The 15619-nt window shown below is 44.7% G+C and overlaps 1 long non-coding RNA gene across 1 annotated transcript in view; it reads left to right on the forward strand.

Moving 5' to 3' along the window:
* The window catches only part of LOC119162290 (uncharacterized), a 40453-nt gene extending 26545 nt beyond the window's left edge, over positions 1-13908 (forward strand). The window contains exons 3-4 of the long non-coding RNA XR_005108533.2: positions 13047-13152; positions 13289-13908. This is a non-coding gene — a long non-coding RNA (uncharacterized LOC119162290). The remainder of the gene's footprint in view (positions 1-13046; positions 13153-13288) is intronic.
* Positions 13909-15619: the final 1711 nt, after the last annotated feature.

The raw sequence follows: 15619 nt of genomic DNA on the forward strand, positions 1-15619 counted from the left end.
AGAAGGCCGCCTAGTTTCATCTCTGCTTCAGCAGGTCCGTTACCATTGGTCAGGTGCTGTTGCATTGGAGTAAAACACAAAATGTGGGAGGCTGAGTATTTTATTAAGATTTTATGCAGATTATGATGGTGCCGACCAGAACCCGCCGAGAGTTCACATATAATTGCGATTGCGGTGAAAATTCTGATTCGCGTGCCTCTCTTAATGTTTCCCTTCCAGTCAGCTTCCCTCCTGAGCGCCAATGAAGTGCTTGAAAGGCATAGCTCCAGAGGCAGTTTAAGCTGTCTAATGCCTTTATATAATGACGCTAGGGCCTTTTCTTATTTCAATGAAGTTTGCTTCTCTCTCAAGGTAAGTTTTATTTAGAGAGGAAGAGAACAAAAAAGTTTTATCCATGAGTTCCACCTCGCCTTATTGTGGATGGCTAGCTCCCTCCTGGAGAGCCTGAGGAGAGTTAACTTTTTTTCCCACGGACAGCACTAAATACCAGTTCTCTGCCATTCAAAGCTCGGCTGTAAATATTCGTAGCTAGTATATTTTACCTACGTGCAGTATTCCTTTTCACACACATTGTACTTACTATAATAGCACGTGTGTTGTCTGATTTTGATGTAATTTTGTTTAACCCACAAAAAGTAAAAAAAAACTGTTCACGTTATTAAGGCTTGGCACTCCTCGCGCAGCCATGCTTGAGAAGTTTTGCGATTGTTTGATATGATTCAGTTGGGATTACATGCAGGACTTGGCTTGTGAACTTTATTCGAGAAACTTTGCGAGCAACAGCGATAACGCTACCACCTTCCAAGACGTGCATGTCAATGCTGACGCGCCTTACCACAGACCAGACTGCTTGACCACTGACGCTGTTGTCGCTTCCGCTATCAGTTCGCTGCTTGAATCTCTTGTAACTCACCTTTCTTTTCTTGGACACATGTACGTACAAAGAAACAGTAGCAAATTTGTGAGTCCTGCGGGAGCTGTCATTCGCGTCACGGCCGCATCACATTTAGCAGAGGGGCTGGTTCCTTCATGTTGTGGACAACCATGCAAACGTGTTAATAAAGCCAAACTCATGAGCCAGAGCACGTGAAGGACATGCCAGGTAATCAAACTAGCCGTAGGAAGCCAGGACTACAGCCAGAGTACGGCCTTTTCCTCGAAACGCCAAGCAAATCATGGCTTCGACACCAATACCACCGATGACCTTTCCCGTGACCCCTACATCTATCATGCTGCATCAACCCAGGGAGTCCCCAATGTACCGCGGGTCATCACTCGAAGACCTGGAAAGCTGGCTAGAAAGGTACTGCCAGGTAGCAGTTTTTAACAACTCGAAAATTGAAGCCAAGCTACTACATGCTTAATTCGCCTGGGAATTCGTGGTTTGAACATGACTCGAGAACGGATAGACCACCATGAGAACCCGGGAGCTTTATCGCGCTGCATTCTTGAACAACTTCGCGAGCGTCGTCCGTAAGGAAAGCACCGAAATACAATTAAATATGCGTGAAGACATTCCAAACGGTACACCAAATCAATGATTCCACTGTTTTGCTGTGGTGTGCCCGCTATGTCTGAGGAGAAGCTCCGCTTCCTAATGTTGAGATTCAAGCAGGAACTCTTAACTGGGCTTGTACACAATGCACCTAAGACAGCGATGAAATTTGACTCGGAGGACCCGTCTGTTGAAAATACACTTGAAAAAAAAATTGTGTAGCCCCGCCGCGGTGGTCTAGTGGCTAAGGTACTCGGCTGCTGACCCGCAGGGCGCGGGTTCGAATCCCGGCTGCGGCGGCTGCATTTCCGATGGAGGCGGAAATGTTGTAGGCCCGTGTGCTCAGATTTGGGTGCACGTTAAAGAACCCCAGGTGGTCTAAATTTCCGGAGCCCTCCACTACGGCGTCTCTCATAATCATATAGTGGTTTTGGGACGTTAAATACCACATATCAATCAAATCAAAAATTTTGTACCAGGCCTAACAAATCCCGTACTCCCACGAGGTTGTACGTGAAATTCGACTGCCTGCGCAAGACTGTTGCAGCTATCATACACAAGGAGTTGTGCAAAACATTGTCATAATTGAAGCGGCAAGTAGACCGAATTGCTGACGTAGTTTGCCAGAAAATGCATTAATTCCTGTGAGAACCGGAACCAGCGCCGCCTGAGCCACATGCGATGAGCTATGATTCCGATTGCCACCGTACCACTTAGTGGTCTTTCTGTGTTCATGCCAAAACACTTCACAGTCACACCACTGTGACCAGACCCACCACCGACACCGATGCCATACCTTTTGACTCTTGGCCAACGCTGCGCGCCAAGCAAAGCAGATGTTTGGCGGGCCCCTGGCTATTACCCTCCCTGCTACTACTGTGTGTACATCACCAATACCTAACGGCACTGCCAGGACCGGTAGATGACGTTATATGGCTTCCCCGTAAAATAACCGGGTTCGCAGCATGGCGAGTGGTCACTACAAAACTGCGCGAAAAATCGACAAGAAACAGAGAAGGCACACACACAAGCGCAGACTAGCAACTGACAGTTTATTGAAAGAAAACACTTATATACCTAAAGAAAAACTATGACGTGAAAGATTAGAAGTTGGCAGTGAGATAATCAATCTCTAGTTGGTTCTTGATTTTCATTCCTGTAACTCAAAGCTGGTCAAGAATGGTGTCGCCACTTCGTGTCTCGAATCTGCTTTGTGCAAATCGTGCCCGCATCAGATGTCGGAGGCTTTTCATGACCAGCTTACTAGGCTTAGGTTATCGAACTTCCCAGAAGGAAGGCTGGGTCTTCTAAGTGAAAGATTATTGAAGAAACTAAAACGGGAAGGTAATGACAGAGCGGGCATAGATAAACGTTTGCCTTACACGTGCATTCCTTATCTTCATGCCTTCTCCCACCGCATGAAAAAGGTGGGACATAGATTCGGTGTTAATGTCGTTTTTTCGTCCAGGAATAAGTTGGGCCGAGTGTGCGCAATGGTGGATAGGAAAGCTGAAGGAAAAGAAAAAAAGTGGTATGTTTGTGTGGTCAAACACCGGGAAACGTTTGTAGAGTGTGGAATTGGTGCGGTGTATCTTATCCCCTTATCATGTGGTAGGTGCTATATTGGGCAAACTGGAAGATGTTTGAACAACCGACTAATGGATCACAGGGCATCGCTGAAGGCCCACCCTTCGTCGAATCTGTGCCTACATTGCAGGGATTGCAAGTGTTCCCCTTTATTTCATGAAACAAGGGTGTTGTCACGGCACAGAGATAGGACAGCGAGAGAAGTTGCGGAGGCTTTTTATATACACAAGTATGGCGACACGTGTGTTGCGAGGCCTTCGGTGACTTTGCACCAACTAGAGATTGATTATCTCACTGCCAACTTCTAATCTTTCACGTCATAGTTTTTCTTTAGGTATATAAGTGTTTTCTTTCAATAAACTGTCAGTTGCTAGTCTGCGCTTGTGTGTGTGCCTTCTCTGTTTCTTGTCGATTTTTCGCGCAGTTTTGTAGTGATGATTTACCAACTCGCCCAGCGTTCAGTACTCTTAAATGGCGAGTGGGCATGCGGCATCCCCAACTGCCTGACTGACACCGAATGGACACCCCGATGTCGGTCACGTTTGTCGTCACGAAGACGCTACCAGTCCCCTCTACGACAACAACATCGTGGTTCTAACCAGGACCATTCCGGGAGCCCATATCAGACAGTTACTCATTGACGTGTGGTTGCTGTACCACAAAATATCGTAGATCATCACTGATTGACGAAGACGTGACTAAACCTAAAGAACATAACACGACCCAAGTGTAGCCCTGACGAAGAAACTAAGCGGTATGAAGAAGACTTGAAGACACGACGTAGAAGCAGTGGCGCAGGCTAGCCTGGCTGTGAACCGACGCCGCGATATAACCGCTACGTAAAAGGATGGTTCAATGACCATGAGTTACTATTACACAGCCACAAAGTTCGCGATGCGCTCGACACTATAACCTACTGTCGTGTTGTGGTGGTTCTTTCGCTACACAGTTGAAAAAAGTTGACTACTTAGGAATGCCCTAAAATTTGGGCCGCTGGAGCTAATCTAGTAACGCTGGTTGAATTGTACACACAGAGAGTCACCATCAATCAACGGACTTATCCTGGGAGCATTGTAAACCTGCTAAGTTCTTTCGAGTAGGTGATATTTAAGTGGAAGTTTCGAAGTCACCAGTGTCATGGGCCTAATATTTGAGTCAATAACACAAGAAGCACTGTCGCCTCACAAGTTGCAAGTAAAACACGCATTGGAAGGGCTTAACGAGCAGGTTATAGCTGCGCCTCTCTAGCGTCTTTGTTTCGTCAGCACCGAAGAAGCAACAAATTAGAAAGACGTCCTCCATGGCGATCACCTCTGGTTGGTCAGTCCCTACATTCGCTTCAAAAGAGGAATAGCCGAGCATCATACCGACAATACATAAGTAATGCTCACAAATTTCAGAAACAAATGAAAGCACATAAAAAAGTGCGGTCACATTTGTTAATGGAACTTTGGAAACCAGCTAAGCTTTTGCCATCGCAGAATTTACCAAAACTAATCCAACAGCGAAAGTTCCCGAACGCGCTGTCGAAGTCAAGCCAAATCTTTCCTCGAATCCGCACAAACAAATTGAACTCTTGCTTTGAAAATACAAGATCTCATCGTCATCCTCATGAATCAAAGCCTTGTTGCCAAACACCCATCATGCCAATAGAGCCCGACGCCAGTCTGCTCCGTCAGAACCCGTACCGAGTGTCCATTCGAGACCGCGAAGCAGTTGCGAAGGAAGTCGACAAAATGCTACACGACGATATTATCTGGTTATCAAAAAGTCCATGGGCATCTTTCATGGTGGTAGTAAAGAAGAAGAATGTGTGCTACGTTTCTGCGGCTACTATTGTCACCTGAATAAAATCATGACGAAGTATGAGTACACTCTTCGACTGGTAGGTGCTGCCACGGCTTGACTCCATAACGTGAAGTGTTTTTCATCGTTCACTTCAGTACCAACTGCTGGTAATTCGATGTAGATAAGAGTGAGCGATAGAAGACTGCCTTTATAACACCAGGTGACCCATTCGAGTTTTAGGTCATGCCCTTCCATTTTTTTCTCTACCTCTCCGACATACCAACGCGTTGTGGATACAGTGTTGAATAGCTTAAAGAGAGAGACATGTTTAGTTAACTCTAATGAACTTGTTTTGTTTGCGTCGCATTCTGATGAACACCTCTGACCCCTTTAAGCAACCAAGACTTACAGCCTCACTCTGAATGAAGAAGAGTGTCGCTTTGCTCACGAGTGCCAGGGTCAATATAAACTCGTGAGTTTGCCCCGACCGGCGGAAAACAGCTGCCGATGTTGCCTTCCCACCTCACACCGACAAGAATACCATACGCATTTTTCTCGGCTTGTGCACTTATTGCAGTACCTTATCAGTGAATTTTCACAAAGCGCTGAGCAACTAACTACCCTCACGAAGACTGACACAAAATTCAAGTAGCAGATGGCACGAACTGAACCACTGATTGAATAATATGTTGGTTTTAATGTTCCGAAACCCCCTATGATTATGAAGGACGCCGTAGTGGAGGACTCCGGAAATTTTGGCCACCTGGGGTTCTTTAACGTACACGCCAATCTGAGTACACGGGCCTACAACATTTCCGCCTCCATCGGAAATGCAGCCACCGCAGCCGGGATTCAATCCCGTGAACTGCGGGTCAGCAGCTGAATACCTTAGCCTAGATCACTGCGGCGGGGTGAACTGAAGCGCTTCAAGAACTGAAACGACGCTTGCAGACACATGCAATACTTGGGGATTTCGATGAATTAGATAATACCTGAATTCAAACGGACACAAGCAGCGTAGCGCTCATCACCCTTCTTCTGCAGAAGATGGCTGGATTGAAAAATGTTATTCATTGTGCTAGGTGGTCATTACTCAATGCGAAATCTACTTTTATAAAACAGAAACGCAGTGTATTGACGTCGCTGCAGCTGTGTCCAAGGCTCACTTCTACCTCTAAAGCAGGCCCTTCAAAGTTGTGAGCGATCACCACGCCTTTTGCTGGCTAGCCAGCTTGAAGGACCCTTCAGATCAACCGAGACATTGGAGCCCGAAACGTCAACATTTAGACATTATTACCATTTACGATTAGGTCCGGCAGAAAACACTCTGACCCCGAGGGCCTGTCTTTGGCCCCCGTTGATCCACTACCGAAGGACGACCAAGATAATAACTGCTACTTGGCAACCATAAGTGCTGACACTTTGGTCAACGACGATGAGCCCACCCGGTACTCAGTGACCTCTGTATTGCATCGAGTGCAAGACCACCATTGTTGCGAAGATGTTCGGGTGAGCCCTGACACCATTATTTTTACAATATGACCTTTTACAAAAAAGCAACGTATCACCACTCAGAGTCGATTACTTTTTCGTGGGACCTTCAGCGCCATGACCAGAAAAAAAAATCAAGCCCTACATGAAGACACGATTGTTGGATACCTCCGTTTTTCCCACGCGCTCACCATGATACACGAAAAGTAATATTGACCGTGCCTTTCCGCCAACGTCACTCGCCACAAAAGGAGCTGTCAACGCTTTCAACGAAGCAAGACAGTGTCAACGAGACCAGCTGGCCTTCTTCAGCCTACCGAGCAACCACGGACACCATTCCAAAAAATCGGGATGAACCTACTTGAGCTTTACTTCGACTTGTGGGAATAAATGGGTTATTGTAGCTACTGACTACCGGATCCGCTATGCTGAACAAGGGACCTACCCAAAGGCAGTGCCACTCAAATAGTCATGTCCATAATTGGGAGCATCTTCCTTGGTCATGTCAACCCAGTGGCCCTCATACCCATCAGAGGTATGCCTTTTCCTCTGATAAATATCAGGAGATCTCAATATAAAGCCAGACCAGTGCCTACTCTATTTTTTCAGTGGCCGGGGGGCGAAGGAGCGGATTTTAATAGAAAGTGGCCGTAGGCGTGAGTGCGGCTTTTAGCCACCAAGTGCCGTCATCAGAGTAGGCCCGCCATCGAGTCGTCTTTCGCGCAATACAGTGCCGCGGCTGTCTTATAAGCTGCTTACGGTTCAGTTTTCGGTAGTATTCACACTGTTTCAAATATAATGAAATGTGCTAAACCTAAATTATGAAGAATTGTCCTTCTGGACACCGAACCCATTTCAAAGGCATCTGTCGTTCGCGGCTGCTTGATCGAAGCGCACACACGTCGTCTGCTAGGTCAATTGCCAGTTATCCACGGACGTTCATCTTGTCGCGGTTATGCTCGCGTGACTGAGAGTTGGTTTTTTGATGCATCAAAAGCCAATTTTCAAAAACACCAGTTACCAGGAGCTCATAATGAAAGCTCGGTGGCTTAATTTTCACTGATGCTTACTTTTGTCAAGTGATATAGCCCATTATACACAAACCTGGAGTTCATGCGCTAAATAGCACAGCCACTAGACTGCTTGCGGAGATATGCGTGATCACCCGTTGGCTTCGTAAAACATGAGCCGAAATCTAGCCATGGGTGCCCATAATATTGCTCTCGCAATATTATGGGCACCCTCGGCTAGATTTTGCCGCTGGTGTCGACGTCGCCGTCAATAACCGTATATGCAACATATCTATATATGTATGAAAATGCAAGAAAGAAAGAAATCCAGAAAAAAATTCCAGCTCACGGAATCAAACGTGGGACCACTGAAACGCAACTTCGAGGCGTTAATCACTGAGCCAGGTAGCAGCACGTTCTTAAAGATACAAACGCCAAGCTATTTATATTTACCACTTACCGCTCGTGACGGGCATCTCATGGTGGGGAGGGGGGCATAACCGATTTTTTAGCATTACCAGCAAGAAGGCGCAATGAGAGCGCGTCACCATATTGTCATGACGCGGCAGCACATAGTCTCATTTCCCACGCCTACTTTGCCTCGCGGAGGGAAGGGGTAGGACGTACAGCCCTTGGACGCTCACTCATGCGCCCTTATCTTGCTGTGGAGAGGATCGTGCGTAGTGGCTGGTCTTTGGCTTTCACTGGAACGATTCTATCGAAGTCACCGGGTGCATAAAGGTCATTGCAAGTCTTGGACAGTCTCCATTTTCAAAAAAGAGCGCACTTTCAGACACAGCGATGTAACGATTGAGACGCTTATTCACGTTCATCTCTACCTGTGAGTACGTTTTTCGTGCGTTAATTGTGCGTGAAAAACGCGGGACACGTTTCAATCTGCTTTCCATTCTGCACGTAACCTTCCAATTCATTGCTATCGCGTTCAGTGCTGCACCTTTGTGGCAAATATGTTACGTTTTTCAATATGACACGCGTTTTCACAGAGAGAAAGGAAGTGCCAGCTAATGAGAAACAACGCCGAGTGGTTCGAACATTTCCGAACCTAAACCACTGAAAACATTGTGGTATGAAAAATAAAGAAAAAGAGCTGCATATGTGGTGCGATTTCTTCAACAATGTTCGATGTATAGAACAGGTGCTGTTTTTCAAGCATGAAGTGTGATTGCGACTTTCAACACGAGACAATGTCACAGGTGTGTAAAATGCGGCCTGTTGTAAGTTGTTTGAGCTCGTCTGTGCATTCGTTGACAGATTGATGCAGCCGAAACATGCGGCTCCTCAGCTCTGCTTCTTTTTTCTTCCCTCTGACTTCTTCGGTAGTGTGCGAAGTAGAAGCCAAATGGTTGTTCGCCTTGATGCCCTTGTCGCATGGGGTGCCCTGTTATGCTTAGGCACGCAATCATAACAACCCTGTATACGTGATACTTATCGCTGGTTTTGCGGAAAACTGATATGTTGTAACCATCGACTCCTATTCAGCTTCAGGGCGTAATTTTAGCGGTGCAAACGGTAGTGATCATGAGGCAGCGTTGCTGCAGATAGACTTCTCCGTTCACTGTTCGGATGCAGGGCAGTCACGATTAGTGATACCAATTACCATGCTTGCAAACGCAAAGGGTAGTCTTGAGCCACCACTTGTTATAATACATAAAATACTCGGGTTCTGTATGACAGGTACATAATCGAGCATAGTGCAAAGATTGATTACGTATTAACAGACCAGCTATCCCGCTTGATTACTGCAAGCGCCCTCCCCCGTACACCAGTGGCAGCTGCTATTCCATGAAATGACCACCGTATGTGTCTATTTAGGCAAAGGCCTGAAATGCTTTGTCCAAACGGAAATTGATCGTTGGCGTAGTCCTACATCGTCTCGCGTTGGTGGCATCAACACGAATGATGTAAGCAATCTTCATTACGAGAAGACGTCATCATTAGACCTCACAGATCATAAAGTTTTGTGAGACGTCAGAAGGTCAGATATCGTGACGCCATCATGTGATATCTATCTTCACACTATCAAAATGGCTCAGTCATGAAGGCAGTGAATAACCAGATGGGGGCGGGTGGCAAAAGCTTAGCATTGTCTAGTTAATAAATATTATTATTATTATTATTATTATTATAATTATTATTAAGGAAATGTTGTTGCTTTTGTTGTGGTTGAGGTTGTTATTACTATTACGTTAGGGCATTAACTTGCCCTGAATAAACAAGGAGCTTCTATAAAACCTCTGAAGTGGCAGTCCCGGCCGGGAGCAAATGAAGCCGCCGGCGGCCATATTGCTAAAGGAAAAACAGGCCGGAACCGCCATGAACCGCAATAGTATACGCACGTTGCGCGCGTCGGTTTGCAGTTCCACAATAAAAAAAATGAAATGGAAACCACTTTTAGGTTCCAACAACGAATAGATGCCTCTTCTTGTTTTAGGAACAAATTATTTCGAGTACCCATTGTCCGCTGCACGCTTTCAGATCAATCTGTTGTAGACGGATGCTTCGCATATTGAACTAGCTGGCGCAGTATTGCGGTAGATAGATATGTGGGGTTTAACGTCCCAAAACCACCATATGATTATGAGAGACGCGCCGTAGTGGAGGACTCCGAGAATTTCGACCACCTGGGGCTCTTTAGCGTGCACCCGAATCAGAGCACACGGGCCTACGAAATTTCCGCCTCCATCGGAAATGCAGTCACCGCAGCCGGGATTTGATCCCACGACCAGCGGGTCAGCAGCTGAGTACCTTAGCCACTAGACCACCGCCGCGGGGATACTATTGCGGTACAAAAGGGTTGTAGTATATATTGGGTGTTTTAAAAATGTGCCAGCAGATACTCAAGATCAAGGGAAACGCGACATTTGCTCGCCGCTTTCATATATGTGCTTGTGTGTGTGTCGGCAGATTACCGGATATATATGAGTAGGGTGAGATAATTAAAGCTAAAGTTAGAAAAGAGTGGTAATTGAGTAAACTCGGAGTCACCAGTAAGTTTTCTAGAGTAATGAACTTCTAATCAGTTTACAGGTGGAACCAAAACTGAAGCACTGATGTCGCGTGCACCCGACAAACTCCAGGATAGGTACTCTAGAAGACGTACTCCAAATAAACCATTTATAAGAACAATTGCAGTGGCGCTAGTCATGCAAAATTTTTATCATCTTCTGTTGGCGTCGCATGTTTTCATGGCAAGCGCAGCTTTCAGAGTCTGGAAACGAGGTAGCTCGAAGTTTGATATAACGCCACTCACTCATTTTGGCAACTTCGTTTATCGGAGTTTTCGTTTCGGTTCAGTCGGCAAGATAGAACAGATTTTAAAGGTCTCTCATTTTGTTTCAGACGCGATTGCTTATTTTCTTGACCGAATTCTCTTGAAGCTACGTCAAGCAGGTAGAAACTAACAGGTTTTTGCAGGTGCGCTGGGAAAGCAGGAAAAAACGAAGATGCACTGCCAGGCTGCAGTCTGGTTGCCTGCCCCGTTCTGTCAAAGCAGCGTTCTTTGAAGTGAATGAAAAGGTGGTGGTCACCATCCGTAGCCCTTCAACTATTTCTTCGAACAGCACGTTCGCGGGCAGAACGCAGCGCACTGTCTTTTGAAAACTTGTACCACGGATAATGACGACATTGAATATCCTCCACGTTTGCGAATACCTCAATAAACATGCACCAAATTCAATATTCACTCACAAAAAATAAGCACGCACGCCATCTTTCTTGCCTTGTAAGACAATACAAGAAATCTTAGAATTCAAAGGGAATTCATACGTCTTACTCGTTTATATGTTTGATACGTACAGTCATAGACTACAAGTGCTTCGTCCATACACTTAAAACTCATCGACAACGTCTTGTCAGCGAGCACTTAAACCTTCAAGTGACCTTACATACTGCTATACGCACGTATTACACGCATGCGCTCCTTTCATATTGTTTTTAATTTAACAGCATACGCGAAAAAACAGGCGATCGTCAGCGAAAAAAGCGAGAATATTTACACATGAAAAGTGATCCCAGGCGTCTTCTTGGGGCTATTTGTGCAGCCATAAGTGACGCACTAAGTCACAATGGCCTTGTAAAATATTTAACTGCTTTACAAAAACTTGTTACAGCCTTGAAAGGCCACTGTGAAGGCGGAGCTACGAAGCGCACTTTGTCGTCTGCTTCCGAGTCTTTCCTTTTCCAATATGGTGGCGACCGGCGTCACTTATCGGGGCGCACCTCCACTCGAGAAGACATAGAATACAACCTCCTTGTGAATGAATAAGCCTCTCTGGCTATAAAATCTTTGGAGCTTTAGCAAAGATTAATGTTATTTACTGTTTTTCTTTTTTTCTTCTTGTTAGCTGCCCAACTTTTCACTACGAATCCCCTAGTATTCTTTTACTCACTGCTATCACTCACCTATGCACAATTCCAATGTTGTTCATAAAACGCCACGGATCAGGTATGTTAGCGCTCTAACATGCACTCGGTTAGTTGTCTTTACATTCAATTCAAGTTAATTGCTCGCTTGCTTGTTCCTCTTTTCTGGCTTTTAACAACAGAGGAATGTTGGCCCAAAAGCCGGTGGTTATTCTAAGTATTCTAAGTAGAATATTCAGGAGTGTGCACAGGCCCCGGAAACTCTAAAGTTCAAGTGATCACCTGTAGGGGGCGAAAAAAGCAACCGCCGCACGTTTCTGTTTCAAATACCCGGAATGGATCTACTAATCTATCCTGCCACTTGCGCTATTGCACTTTCTTGTAAGGGCGCCCTCGTCGGGGCACAGTTCCAATTCTAAAACGATCAAATACTACATCTTTGCGTACCACTACCCATAAAAGACAACTTGTTCGTTTAGCAAGTAGTTTTTTCATAAACATTTGCTGCGTTTTCAATTCTTTGTAATATTTTTTGCTCCTGTTGACTCGAGCTCAGCAGCAGCCTATCGACACCATTATCCTCATTTCAAAATATACGGCGGCCAACGGTTGCGACACAGGTAACGGCTCGGGGTACGTTCGGATGTGTCTCACACTGTTTCGTTTCGCTGTAACTATCTCGAGCCACTGCCGAGTGACAGGCTCTTGTTCGTTCTGTTTATTTTGACTCGTTTAAATGCTTTCGCGAAGGGAATTCAAGTGACTTACGGGAAACGAAGCGACCGTTGAAGCTTTCATCGGATTAACACCGTTGCAAGCCGGGGCCGGGGAGTAGAAACTACTTCAGTTTTTCAAGGACGGTGGCTTACTGGGCTAGTTGGTTTATTTCAACATATGTTGTTTTTTTCGCCAATGACTGCGTAGGCGTCACGTCGCGGGCGCGCATTGTAATAATAAATTTGAAAATTTTTTAACATCTTAATCTGTCACCGGAAAAAACGCGTTACTTGCAGCGTGGCTTCACGTAGAAAAGAGTCATTGAATCAAAAGTTAATTCTGAAATTCTTTCGCCAGGTAACACAAACCAGGCCGTTGCGATGAAAGAAGGCAAATACATCACTGTCGCCTCGCATGTGTCTTCGTAGCTAGCCCATGTATTAGTGAAAAAAACCTACGAGTTAGTAGTTCACCGGAGTCGCATTTGAGAAATATTATATATTTATGAGTGTGGTTTTGCTATAGTGTAACAAAGAAAGCGTCCCATAAATCAGAATTACTTTTTCTTGCCACAGCCTCCTAGCCCGCCTGACATGGAAGCAGCTGTGTACAATGGGCAAGAAACCTGCTACATGACATGCCTTGTGAAGAAGCAGCCCTGAGTGATACATATGTTATGAGGTACCATTACATATATGTCTAAAATACTGCTGTTTACTAGTTGAATGAGGTTATTTGTTAACTTTAGAAAATTTTATGCATAGAGTATGCATTGATTTTATGCATTTATATCTAGTGATGTTAATTATTTTTCCAGACTGCCTTGCGACGACAGGATGAGTACCCCCGAATGTCCACTCTGCAAGCACGCTGAAACATCTGAACGTCCATTACAACAGGTCATCTCGAACCTCACACATGCAATGCTGTATTTGTGAATATTTTGCCGCGCATATTGTGGAGGGGTATTTTAGAATGGCCACAAGCACGGAATCTACTCTTCAATAACGTTGAAACTGTAACACTATTAGTTAGATTGTGTGGCACTGCTGAGCTCAACAACACAGGTTGGATTCCAGCCACAGTGGCCATAATTCGATGGGGGTGAAATGCTGAGACGCTTGTGGGCTTAAGGATTTGTTCGATTCGCCTGCACCACATGATCTATTTATAAAGTGCTGCACCTAGCCATTCGTTTCAGTGGTGCAGAAATGACATCTTCTAAACCGTGTCATTCATTTCAAACAGCGCAGGAGAGGTACAACGCTAAAACTAGTTCATGATTTTTCTGTACTTCCTAATCTGACAGGGCTGGTTTGGTGCAGCCACACGTACAGTTTAACAAACAATATAGCATTAGATGTAGATGCCGTACCAACCTCTACAAATGCGGCATGTTTTGCCAAGATGTTTGCACCTCAATAAATTAAGCGAACAAAAATAAGGATCCCAACTTGTCGGTACCTTGTCGATCACTTGTGATACTGCATTGCTGAACTCATGCTGCACAAGTTCTGAACTTCTCGTGCACAGCTGTGAATCATTTCCTATTGGTGCAAGTGAACTAAACTTACTCTTAAAAGATGGAAGCTTGAGAATACGAAAAATCTGTGAACATGAAGTGGTCAGAGCAAATGTTCGACAAGCAGCCTTGTCTCCGGCAAGGCTATAATGTCATTTGTTTTAACCACTGGAAGTGAGAATCAATCAAAATTTGCTCACTACTGTAAGACTCATGATCACTTCTTAGTTGGCATGTGAATCGTCATAAATTTATAATTGCATTACAAAATGAATACTTTTGCAGTGAGGGGCATCAACAGGCTTTCCAACATTTATTTTTATCTTGTGAGTATTTACGAACTACACACAGAACTGTTTTGTCTTAATTAACCGTGCTTAGCTTATACAAGCTTACAAAAACATGTACCAAAGCTCAAAAGGCTGTACTCAATTGCTTTAGCATTGGACATATGTTCAATGGGCTCCTAAAATGACAAATCATAATGGTGACGAGCACTTGTAGCACAGCTTCCTCAAAGACGTGAATGCTGTCGTGAAGAGCAAGATTGTGTTCATTGGATGTGGTACTGTTTTTTTTTTTATGTGGCAGAGAACCGTCCCAGATTTCTTTGAGCACATCTGCTTCTGTTTAAACTAAGTTGTCATAGCTATAGCGTCTACCCCTACGAAATGGAATTCTATGCACTACCGTCATGAAAAAATCTAGGAAATCACACAGGTAGCTGAAACGTACATGATTTTCACTTACCCGCAGCCACACTGCAAGATAGTACGTATTTCAAGTCCTAATCTCTAAAAGTAGCAGGTAGAAAACAACTTAACCTTTGAAGTACAAGTATACTGAAAAAGTAAACACAACGACGAGTGTGTAATAAATGTGGTCTTTATTGATCCAGTATTTGGGCACATTCACATCATGTACAACCAACTGATTTCAGGAGTGCTTGCTTGCAAGAGAGTGCTCAATTTCTATCGATATGTCTACGCAAAAAAAAGATTGTGCTCAGAGCTGAGGAAATAGTGCACTTTGAGAGCACCAACAAAGATGTACAAGTAAGAAAATTGTATAATGCATGCCTAAAGCTTATTTTCTTAGAAATGGGCCTTTACGATCTGTAAGCACACACCTCATAACTATTCCATAGGCATACATGTTCGCTGCATACTCAGCAGACCGGTCATTACCTGCGACGAGAAATTCTAGTTGTAGGAACTGGGTAACTTAACTCGAACAATAAACGCAGGAAGTCTGAAATACTTTTAGGCCCATCACCTAAATACATATTACCTATGATATGGGCTCACGGGTGAGAATTAAAACTAGTGCCTACCGTATCGACACAGCCCGACATTGCACAATTGTGAAGTACTCAATGTTGCATTGCAGAGCGTGAAAGGTTCAGAACTACAGACATCTGCAATTGCTTATTTAACAAATTTAGCAAACCTAAATTGCTCTCACTGGGCAAGCTATTTATCGGTAATGTGCAAGTTTCCTTTCTGATTTCACATCATGCATTCGCTTCACTTCAGAATCAACACTACAGGGCAAGCGCCACATCTGACGGCAGAACGGGACCCTTGCCCTGAAGCCACGCTAATAAATTCGAATGCCGCAACACAA

This window comes from Rhipicephalus microplus, chromosome X (genome assembly GCF_043290135.1).
Source record: "Rhipicephalus microplus isolate Deutch F79 chromosome X, USDA_Rmic, whole genome shotgun sequence".
Lineage (NCBI taxonomy): Eukaryota > Metazoa > Arthropoda > Arachnida > Ixodida > Ixodidae > Rhipicephalus > Rhipicephalus microplus.